Here is a 12,184-nt window from a genome sequence, read left to right on the forward strand (position 1 = left end):
ACTGTACTTACCGTGGTGAGCACTGAGTAATGTACAGAATTCTTGAATCAGTATGTTAAAAGTTGAATCAATTGGTTGTACATCTGAAACTAATATAACATTGTATATTAACTACAGTTATAAATAAATAAAGCTGCTATAAACCTCCTGTGAACAAATGAATGTAGGACATCATTAAATTATGGACCTCACCATTCAGTTATCAACTTACCTTATCCTTTCTAGTCTGATTCTCTTCTACCTTTCTTTTCACATTGCTTTTGTTACAGAGTTAAGCAAGTGGCTGGAAGAGGCTTGGTCAGAAAATCCACCAAATGCCCCAAGTGTTGCTGATGCTCAGAATGACAAGCTTTGTAAATGTTCTTGTAAAACAAAGGTTTCTTCCATTTTGGGGGTAGAAACATCAGATACATCCAGCATTGGCAGTTCAGAATTTATAGTTTCACCAGAGAGAAAAAAAAAAAAAAGAAGAAGAAATCACCAGCAAAGACATTGCCTCTGGGAAAGATTTGGTAAATATTTAAGATTCCAATCTCAGCATAAGTTGACATCCTCTCCCCTAACCCCACCCTGTGGGGCCTTGTCAGCTAATTCATCACCCTCCCAACCATGAAAAGAACATTCTTTTTCACAGAAGAGCTCCCAAGAACTTCCAATGCAGGGAGAAAAACGTCTCAACAATAGTAGTTCCAGGGGAAATTTACAGAAGGAAAATGCTCAAATGTAGATGGGTGATGGAGCTGCTCTTCAGCAAATCTGTAACTTTGGGAGAATAGTGGGACAAGGGAAATTTGAAGTGGTCCCTGAGGCTGCAGACAAGGAAATGGAAACTGAGTGGGCAAAGGGAGGCTGGAAGCTCCCCCATGAAGTTACTTAGATGGGGGTGAGCATCACAAAAGTGTTAAAACCCGAACATATTGTACATCTGAAATAAGGGTTTGAGACTCCTAAGTAAGTCATCCAGGTAGTTGAGCTTTGTGAGGAGAGAGAATTCAAATTCTGAGAATGTGTCAAGGTAGATCATCCAAAGCCTTGCTCACACCAGCTAGAGCATACCTTCACAACAGGGTACACTGAGATCTGAAACAGGAGGGCACAATGGTTTAAAGCAGCTTTATGATGCTAACAACTTCAACATAAAGGTAATTTACACTTAGATGTGAGGAAGCCATGCTGTGCCGCACTGGGATTCCTGCAGCTAGCAATGCCCATGGCCATAGCCAGCAGCGTGACATCGGGTCATAGGTGCGTGAGGACACATTCTTATGTGGAGCTTACCCTTTATGGCAAGCTCAGAAGAGAAATTTTTGAATTAAAAAAAGAGAACTACATTTTGAAGATCCACTTTGGGGTTCTGTAAGTGACAGTACTAAAAGCATTTCCAAACAACTTAAAAAAGTGGATCTTGCTCCCAGAAGCACATCTGAGGAATTGCTAGATAACCAGTGGTTAGCAGGCAATATGCTTTCTTTGGCAAGATCCACCAAGGTACTAGAGATTATCTAAAAATGGAAAATCAACCTGGGGACTGATGAGGAAAACAGCAGACCAGTCATTCCATTTAAGAACCGTTGAAAGTTACCAACCCAGGAGAAGTGTCACTGGTTCAAAGACTGCCATCGAAGTAGAGGCAACCCGGCCTTCTACTTGAGAAAATGGTCTCCTATGACCAGTAAGAAGGCAAAGTGGACAGTTTGGACACGTTCTCTCCAGGCTCCATGTCTAGCAAACTCTTCTAGTTGGGTTTGAGGAAGAAATAGAGAAACCCTCTGTAACTTCAAGCCGAGGCAGACCAACCCAAGGCACTACTAAATGTGATGCCTGTGTAGAACTGAAAAGAAGGTTTACCGTTTCCTCCCATACTGACAGGCTGCTCTTTCTAGGGCTAATGGGAGGCTGAGAGAGAGAAAGGATAGACTATGCCAAGCCTATTAGTGCTGCTGACCCCTACGTCTGCCTGCATCCGTGTAAAACTGAAGCCAGTTATCTCCAAAGCTACCTGCCCTGCACAGGGGGATTGAAGGACAGCCACCTCTTGGCTTGATGGCAGACTGCAGTTGGAATCCAGTTAAGCCAGATGCAAGGGTTATCTAGATAGACACCTTCAAAGCAGTAAGACTAGTTAGGGAGGCTTCAGGGGATACTTGCTCGGTTTTACTTATATTTAATTTTAGTCACATTTATAGGTGAATAAGAGAGGCCAGATATGATCATGGAGGGAACAGATTAGGTGCACTTCGCCCTGGAAGACTTGGTTAGCACATCGCTAATAAGCTTGCCACGGTCGTTACAGGCACGTACTCCGGCCACTGACGCATGTTCTCATGGTTTGGGGTGGCTAGAGATTGCTCAAGACGACATAGTTTAATTTTAGAAGAAGAGATTTTATAACTACTTGCTATTAACCTACTGCTAAATTCCATATTTTATTGATTAAATCGATCAGAAATACATGCTAACTGTGCCCCCTCCAAAAAAAAAAAAAAAAAAAAAAGATTTCTGCAAGGGTGTGGTGAGATTCACCACTGGTCATAATGTAACTCAGAACACATTTTCTGAAAAGTAGTGGAACATGCAGCAAAAACCTTAAAAGCATGCATATTCTTTGTGCAATCGTCCTCAACCTCAAGTCGTCTTACTGTAAAGGGAGGGCAACGATGCCCCCTCCTCAGACTGCTGTGACAGCTGAAATTCTGTGTTCAGATCAACCGAAAGGAATAGTTGCTCAATAAATGCCACTTCATTTCTCCCTTCCCTCTGGTAAAAGCCCATCTTGTTCATCACCCATGTCCCTTCGCTAGGTCCCGCATATGCACAGCAACTCAATGGAGAGGTCCCTGTGTTACTATGGAGACCTGGTGCCATGTGACATACACTTTGAGATGTCTTTTAAACAGGGAAGATGACCAGTGTGAGTCCAAGGGCAAGAAGTCAGGTGCAGCCAGCTCATGAGACATCAAATTCATGATGTCCTCACTTTGTTGGCTTTGTGTTCTGAACAAATAAGCCAAGGAGATAGAAAATGCACCAAGACCATTTGTTGTATACCCAGGACTGCCACATGTCTGGCCTTATTTAATCTACCCAGCAACAACCTGAAATAAAGCACTAACTCCCTTGCATAGTTGAGGAATCTGTAGCTCAGAGTAAATAAGTGGCTCCCACAAGCACAATTTGAACCTAGGTCCTCTGACTCTTGAGACCCATCCAGGATCTTTCTTCCACCATGCCACCTCAGTGATGCTCCTGATTCCATCTCTGACTCAACTGACACTACAAGCTGTGATGTGGTGTTGCAGAGAGGGCAGTGGCCGGTCTACATTCATCTTTCATCAGATACTAATTGAGCATCTTCTATGTGTGGGCACCATGGTAGTTTCTGGGAATACAGAGCTCAATGAGTCAAAACCCCTGTTCAGCACATGGACTTATGTTTCAGTTGGGGAGTCAGCTTGTGGGGAACTGGAAATGTGATGAGGGAAGCACTTGGGATGGAGCAGCCACAAGATCCAAGTGGACTGCATTTGAAATGAGATCTGGAAGAACTGACCCTGTAAAGATCTGAGGGTGGAGAGGTCCAGGCAGAAGAGCACAAACTGCACATACACTGGGGTGGGTGGGGGATGAACAAGGAGAAGATTAAGGGAATGCTAGTGTGGCTGGAGCAGAAGGAAGAAGGACAGTGGCATGAGAGAGGGCAGGAGGTGATCAAGGTCTGAGGAGCCATCACCTCATGGGCGGTGGTTGGATCATGCTCTAAAGTATGGTGGGAAGCCAATACAGGGTTTTTAGTGAGAGAGTTACACCATCTGATTCATATTCTTAAACGACTACTCTGGCTTATGTGTGGAGAATGGAATGAGAGCCATAAGACCAGTTAGAGGGCCATTATAGTACTTCCTGAGGGAGGTAATGGGGGTGAAGGCAGAAGCAGTAAAGATGCAGGAAAGTGTGGGACGGGCACCTGGGTGGCTCAGTCAGTTAAGCGTCTGCCTTCAGCTCAGGTCATGATCCCAGGGTCCTGGGATTGAGCCCTGCGTCGGGCTCCCTGCTCAGCGGAGTGTCTACTTCTCCCTCTCCCTCTGCCTGCTGCTCCACCTACTTATGCTCTCTCTCTCTCTCAAATAAATAAATAAAATCTTTAAAAAAAAAAAAAAGATGCGGGCGTCTGGGTGGCTCAGTCGGTTGAGCGACTGCCTTCGGCTCAGGTCATGATCCTGGAGTCCTGGGATCGAGTCCCGCATCGGGCTCCCTGCTCAGCGGGGAGTCTGCTTCTCCCTCTGACCTTCCTCCCTCTCATGCTCTGTCTCTCATTCTCTCTGTCTCAAATAAATAAATAAATAGATAATCTTTAAAAAAAATTTAAAAAAAAGATGCAGGAAGGTGGACCATTTTGACACCTATGCTAGAGATAGCATTGGGTCAATTTGCTAATAAATTGAATCTGTGACTATTAGGAGTGAGGCAGGTAGGGGAAAGAAAGAACTTGAACAAGGTGGGTGGTGAGGCCATTAACTGAGGTAGGGAGGCCTAGGGGAGAGGCAGATTGGAAGTTGGAAATCAAGAATTCTATTTTGGCCATTTGAGATGCCACTTAGAAATCCAAATGAAAATGAGAAGTAGGCAGGTGAGCTAGCCTTTTACCCTGTGGACTGGTCACTGTTGGACTGGATCAACTAGGAAGTGAGTATAGAGAAGAGAGGGAGTCTGGGCCCTTGTTTAGAAAGTTGGAGCAATGCTTCCTGCCTGGTCTGCCTTAAACATGGTCTTCACTAGGGCGGAATGAGGTGAGGGCAGATCTCTGTTACAATGCCTGGGATCATCAGTGAGTTGTAAACACCACCTTCTTAGAGGTAAGATGGCTGATGAGGATTTTCCAATGTGGAAAAGCCCTCCAATACTAAAGAAATTGGAAGAGGTGCTTTAGTGACCTCACCCCTCCCTCCAAGACTAGCTGGTTTCTCTGAGCCTTAGCTTCATTTCAGTGACTCTGGAACAACTAAAAATGAGCCCATCTTCTTCCCCATCCTGCCCTTGTTTCAGTGACTGCCACCATCATTGTGCTGAAATATGTAGCACAACAGGGCCCGCCATGATGCTGAGATGCTCCCGGAGCCATTGGGCGGTTGGCCTGAGAAGTTTGAGTGAAGCCAGTGCTCCCTTTTCTCAAACTTTATAGGCATATGGAAGGATTCATTTTGTAATTGCCAGATGTTCTTCTGTTATCTATGAGGAAGACAAATTCTTTTTCTTTGTTTGCATGTTACACACACACACACACACACACACACACACACACACACACACCCTTTCTCCCATCTAGCTGCAAAGCAGAGAACATCTTTTCTTTGATTTTCATCCCCTCTCCCAGGAATGCAGACCAAGCATGGCAAATTTCCAGTCAAAGGAGTAATTCCTCCCAAAGCTGTGATGCAAATGAGGATGGGGTGGTGGTAATGACGTACACCTGCACAGAGTGCTGCACGCTCTTCGCTGTTGGCTCATGGGGCAAGCACCTCTGCAACTTGTCCAGCTTTCCAGTGGCCCCAGGCCACATTTCCCACCCTTCCAGCGAAGAGGATGAAAGCATTATCTTCTCCCCAGGGATGCTGTGGGAAGTGCATGGGAGAATCCACTGTGTGTGGGCGTGTGGTCTGAGTTGCTCTAAGATGGGAAAAAAATGGAAGTATAAAATAAATGCATTAGCAAAGTCTTCTTTGATCTTGGTGATTAAATAAATCCATATTATTCACTCAATATAAGCTTCTCCTACTAATTCCCTCAAAAAAACTATATTCAAATATATTGTGTCTATATACATCTGTTTAACAGACACGCTCCTACACTTGCTTCTTATACACAATTATACACAAGGAGGCTGTAGGTTACATGAATATTAAATATCTAGAAATCTTTTCTGAAGTCCTACCCTGTGTCAGGGTCTAGGCTAAGTACTTCTGATTCAAAAATGAATAATGCACAAAATATCTTTTCTTGTGGAGTTCACTGTCTAATAGTAGATACAGACTTTTAAACAATCTCATTCTGCTTATCAAGTACAACATTAGGAAATTTTTCAGGTTTACAGAATGTTTGGAGGAGCAATTCTATCTGGCAGAAAAATAGGTAGGCTGAATAAAGGCCCCCAAATATGTCTACACCCTAACCCCTGATGCCTGTGGATATGTTACCTTCCATGGCAAAAGGGACCTTGCTGATGGGATTAAGGATCTCGCCCGTGGGGAGATTATCCTGGATTATCCAAGTGAGCCCAATGTCATCACAAGGGTCCTTAAAAGAGGGTGGCAAAAGGATCAGAATCAGAGAAAGATGTAAGGACAGAAGCAGAAGGTAGAGGGATGTGTTAGGACAGGGAGGTGGGGGCCACAAACTGGGAATGTGGTGGCCTCTAGAAGCTGGAAAAGCCAGGGAATGGACACATCCCCTGACGCCTCCCCAAGGAACACAGCCCTGCTAGCATCTGGAGTTTAGACTTCAAACCTCTAGAACTGAGAGAGAATAAATTTGTGTTGTCTTAAGCCCCTGAATTTGTGGTAACTGGTCACAGCAGCAATAGGGAACTAGTGTAGAAGGATAGGAGGGGTTGCCCGCAGGAGAGCAGACTTAGGTTTGAAAACTAAGTAGGATGTTTCTGGAAGCCAACACAGGGGTGACACATTGGGGCAGCCAGGCAGAGGACCACCTCAGCAATGGGTGGCACTGTAAAAGCACAAGTGCTAGCAAGGCTTTGCTTTCATTTAAATTTTGTTCTGATGGTAAGGCAGTGGAGGGAAGGATGAGGTGACTGAGCACACCGTGGAAGGCCTTCAGTGGGGCCTATCAGTTACCTATGGCCACAGTCAGGCCATGTAACAAACCACCCCAACACTGTGCTTCCAAACACGATCTATCTATCGTTTCTCACCAATTAGGTCATCTGGGTGGTTCTACCAACCTGAGCAGACAAGGCTGTTTTAGCTGGACTTGCTCAGATGTGTGCAGTCAGACAGGTTGCTGTGGGCTGGTTGGTCCAGAGTGGCCTCAGCTGGGAGGTCTTGGCTCTCCTCCACGTGTCTCTCACATCCTTCCAGGGGGCTAGCCTGGGTATGTTCTCTTAGGGTAGCCAGGGTCAAAAGAGAAGCAGAAGCTCACAACACCTTTTTCAATCTTCTGTTGCTTAAAGATTGCCACTGTCCCATTGGTGAACACAAGTCACGTGGTGTATTAGTTTGCTAGGGCTGCCAGGACAAAGTACCACAGACTGGGTGGCTTAAACAGCAAAAATACATGTCCTCACTATTCGGGAGACTATAAGTCTAAGATCAAGGTGTTGGCACAATTGATTTTTCTGAGGCCTCTCTCCTTGGTTTGTGGATGGCTGTCTTCTCCCTGTGTCTTCACATGGTCTTCCTTTTACACGTGTCGAGGTCCTAATTTCTTCTTCTAAGGACACCTATCTTACTGGATTAGGGCCCACCCTAACGACCTCATTTTAACTTAACTCTTTAAAAAGCTGTATCTCTAAATACAATCACATTCTGAGGTACTAGGGGTTAAGACTTCAACATATGAATGGGGGTGGGGAGGAAGGTAGTCACAGTTCAGCCCATGACACATGGCCAAATCCAGAGCCATTGTGAGAGGGGAGTATCAAGTATCAAGGTCATGGACCCTGGGAAGCATGAAAATGTGGGACCATTAATGCCATCGATGTACCACATGAACTGAGAATTTTGCTTTAGATCCATTAAGTGATTAGAAGTCCGCAGATTTTTAACTGGGAAGTATAATGATTTTTAAAAAAATGTGTTTAAAGAGATTATAGTTCCAAATATATTTTTTGGTATACAGAACACTATTTGCAGAATATGAATAAGGGTGGATTCTAAATGTCATGGCTCTGATCCAACATACTGATTTCAGGTTTCTATTGCAAAATAGCCCCAAACTTATGGCTTAAACAATCACTTTCTTAGGGCACCTGGGTGGCTCAGTTGGTTAGGCGACTGCCTTCGGCTCAGGTCGTGATCCTGGAGTCCTGGGATCGAGTCCCGCATCGGGCTCCCTGCTCAGCGGGGAGTCTGCTTCTCTCTCTGACCCTCCCCCCTCTCCTGCTCTCTGTCTCTCATTCTCTCTCTCGCAAATAAGTAAAATCTTAAAAAAAAAAAAAAAAATTAAAAAAAAAAAAAACCAATCACTTTCTTAGATTACACAGTTTTATGGGTTTGGAACTTGGGCTGGACCAAGCTAGTCCCCTTGGAGCACCCAAATAGTGTTCCAAGAGAAAGTTCAGTCTTGTAAGGACTGTGCCCAGAAAGAGGGACAGAGTTACTTCCACTACACTCTGCTGGGCCAAAAAGTCACAGACCAAATCAGTCTACTCATTTCGAAAATCCTGTTGCTTCCTCAGGAAAACAGAGTCTGAGTGGCTGGGTTTACGTTATCCTTTTTGCACATGTTTGAGGAGGGCTTTGCAAGAACATGAACAACACTTCACACCTGTGTGGGACAGTACTGGATCTGGAAGGGGGGTTGGTAGCCTGTTCTCAGTCCTACTGTTGATTCACTCTGGAGGACTGAGCCTAGGCATTGCATCCAGACCCGGCGTCTCGGAGCGTGGGCTCTGTGCTCTTGGCCACTGCCAGCGGCAGTGGGCTACCAGTCTGTCTCTGGGGTGGAAAGAACGACGGGACCGACCTTCTGGCCCTTCCTTACTGGTGCTGTTATTCTACTCCAACAAAGGAGTGAGGGGCACAGGAGAGCATTGCGCCAGCCCCTCTACCCCATGAGAGCCTGGGGGTAGGACCTCGCTCCTGAAAGGATTCTTCTCTCTCCTCTCTCCTCTCAAAAGTGCTCACTTCCTCAGAGCATCCTCACCTGACTTCCCCTGCTCAAAGGAGAAAGGCAGTTAATCTTCCTAGTATACACACCAGAACCTAGGTCTTGGGTTGGTTTCCCCCAAAACGGACTGTGAGACGAGGATCCAAGTGCAAGAAGTAAACCTGGCAGGTGATCGCAGGAAGCACCAGGAGTGCAGTGGGGAAGGGAAGGAAGCCCAAAGAGAGCATGTTAATGAGCAGATCGCTATTGTGGGCAATCAAGGCTCACTCTTGCTGGGGACCTCTGGGGCTGGGGCTGCTGTAGAGCTCACCTCAGGGTGGGCCCATGCACAAGGTGGGAGTCAGGATAATATTCAGCTTCCAGCCCCATCCATTATGCTGAGGACTGCTCTCAGGACAACTCCCCTGCTTATCAAGCCTGCCCCCTGCATGGGCCTCGAAGCCAACAGGCTCAGGCAGAGCGCAGGTGCTCGCGGGAGGAAGCTGCCAGAACGCAGGGCAGGAACAGTTAAGTGTCAAGGGGATAGGGACAGGACACCAATAGGATCTACCAGAAACTCATACCCAGGGACCCACATTTGACCTCACATCTTGGCTGTTTTTACCAATTACATCGCTGAAATATTTTTTTACCAAATAAGAAAAAAAGTAAAATTTGAATGGCATGTACGTCTAAGCAAAATAAAATACACTGAAATGAGTTGGAACATTACAGAAATGTATGCAATCAAAAATAAAGGTCACTCTCAGGGCGCCTGGGTGGCTCAGTTGGTTAAGCGACTGCCTTCGGCTCAGGTCATGATCCTGGAGTCCCTGGATCGAGTCCCGCATCGGGCTCCCTGCTCGGCGCAGAGCCTGCTTCTCCCTCTGACCCTCCCCGCTCTCATGTGCTCTCTGTCTCTCTCATTCTCTCTGTCTCAAATAAATAAATAAAATCTTAAAAAAAAAAAAAAAGGTCACTCTCATCTCTTTGCTCCTGTGCCCCATTCCACAGAGGCTTCCACTCTCTTAACTGTTTCTCTTTTCAATGGTTGGTTACAATCATCCCTCTAAATCATATACTTAGACAGAAGGTTCTCATTATCCAAGTACAATTGGCACCAGAATGAAAGGCACTTCAAGTGAATCCATTTAAAACAGAGATCAAAATCTCACAGTAAATGGTGATTAGGAGATTATCTTGAAAACTGAAACTAAAATTATAAAAATAAGTGTGTTTTTATTTAATAAAACTCGCGCTATAATGGCAGCTGGGCACTAGTTCTTAGAAAGAGCAAAGAAGAAATCAAGCATTTAAAGGGTTTGGGGAGTCATTTTTCAGGCAAAACTGTACAGTAGCAGGAGACAACAGACAGCCTTTGTCCCTATTTGACTTTCACGGTTCAATCATAGGACGGTTGCTTTTGCCAAGAGCATTCGAAGATTTCATAAATGTTCCCAAGGACTTCTCTTTATTCCAAGATATTAAAATTTATTTCCAAGCAACAGTACTATTGACATTCTGGTCAGCTTTTCCCTTCCCAGTTGTTAACCCCCCTCTTCCTGCCAGGCCCTCATCTGCCCTTGGCTTTGAGTGTGATTCATGCAGCTGTGCTTCTTACTTTAGAGTTTACATGAACCCCTACCTCTTCTTTAGGATTTTGATTGAATTAATGTAGTAAGTGGAGAACCACAAAAGTCAAGAAGGGAGGGTGTTGGGGAGGGTGGCTCAGTCGGTTAAGTGTCTGCCTTTGGCTCAGGCCATGAACCCAGTGCTCGTCCTCTCTCTTTGTCAAATAAATAAATAAGATCTTAAAAAAAAAGAAGGGAGGGTGTTGGTTGGAACTAATGTATCAACATTCGTATAATTTTTAAGTATATGCATACTTTGACAACTTTTGATTCTCTGTACAACCTCATAACTACAGAGACCGGCATAATGAACACTCAGATAACAGGGGCCACTGTACCTCCTGTCTTATCAGCTTTAGACAGATCTATTGACATTCCCACCATGAAAGATGGGACATTGTTGCCCTTGAATTGCCTACTGTGGCCCTACCCTACACCTCTTGATTTTTGCTATATAATCTTCAAGTTCTTCTAGGTTTGCCTTTATGTGTTTTTTTAAGATTTTATTTATTTATTTGACACAGAGAGAGAGCATAAGCAGAGGGAGCGGCAGAGGGAGAGGGAAAGGCAGACTCTCCGCTGAGCAGGGAGCCCGATGCAGGGATCTATCCCAGGACCCTGAGATCATGACCCGAGCCGAGGGCAGACGCTTAACCAACTGAGCCACCCAGGCACCCGGTTTGCCTTTATGTTTTTACATACACTTCAACTTGTATCTTCTGGCCCAGAGATCTCGAACTGCATCCATTGACTCTGCCCTGAGAACCACTGCCTTAAGCCCCCAGCAGAGCTTGCCCAGTGGACCAAGAGCACAGAGACAAGTGCAGGAAGTCAGGCCTCTGGGCTGCTGAGAAAAGGTAGCACTGCCCAGGGGTGGGCCCTGCTGCGCCTGGGCAATGGCAGCGCTGAGCCCCAGGGCAGTTGAAATTGAACTTGGTTCAATCTGGATCTCTCAACCTGGTCTATTCTCAGTTTCAAGGGGAAACTGAGATATCCAACTACACCAAAAAGACATATGCATGTGCAGCAGACAAAAGCATCTTTGCGGTAACGATCCGTTAAAAAAAAAAAAAAAAAAAAGCAGCAGCTAATGTTGATGAGAATTTTCAAACCAGTGTACTAGCCTGTAAAGGGAATTAAGCCTAAAATCTAAAAGAATAGTATTTTCCAGGGCAGCAGTCTGCAAACCTAAGGAAATCATCCCAAATACCTGAGGAGTCCAATTTCCAGGCCCCACCTCTGATCTCTGGGAGTGGGGCTGGGGAGTCAGGCTTTTCATCAGGAACCCCAGGTTTCTGATCCTTCTGGGGACCCTGCAGCCCAAGGCCTCCGAAGGGCATTTAGGAACAGCTTCTGCAGAGGTGGTCAGTTATCCTGGCTAAGCCACTGCACAGGGAAGTCAGAAGTGGGAGGAAAAAAGAGGCCACCGATGTTTAGCGGAGGCCTCTCCCACGCCTGGTGCAGGACCAGGCCCTCTACATGCGCTATCCCCTTTAGTCCTGACAACACCACTATGAAGTCTTTGTGTTCCCATTTTACAGATAATAAATCTGGAGCTCAAAGAGGTCAAGCAAGTCATCCGGGTCATTTAGCTTATAAATGGTAAAACCAAGATTTGAACCCATGCCACTTGATTCAGCAAGACCATTTCTGAGGACAGAAGTGAAGAAGAGAGTATTATGGGCTGAAATGTGTCCCCTCAAAATTTATATATTGAAGTCCTAACCCACAGT

The 12,184-nt window shown here is 45.4% G+C and overlaps 1 protein-coding gene across 1 annotated transcript in view; it reads right to left on the reverse strand.

The window, feature by feature from the left end:
• Positions 1–211: 211 nt before the first annotated feature.
• Positions 212–12,184, reverse strand: part of AGTPBP1 (ATP/GTP binding carboxypeptidase 1) — a 220,094-nt gene continuing 208,121 nt past the window's right edge. Inside the window, exon 27 of the transcript XR_010407822.1 lies at positions 212–380. The gene's annotated coding sequence lies outside the window, so the exon portion shown is untranslated. The remainder of the gene's footprint in view (positions 381–12,184) is intronic.

The sequence above is a fragment of the Mirounga angustirostris genome, unplaced genomic scaffold (assembly GCF_029215605.1).
Source record: "Mirounga angustirostris isolate CCGP_5_RB_7025 unplaced genomic scaffold, mMirAng1.0.hap1 SCAF_15, whole genome shotgun sequence".
NCBI classification, from domain to species: Eukaryota; Metazoa; Chordata; class Mammalia; order Carnivora; family Phocidae; genus Mirounga; species Mirounga angustirostris.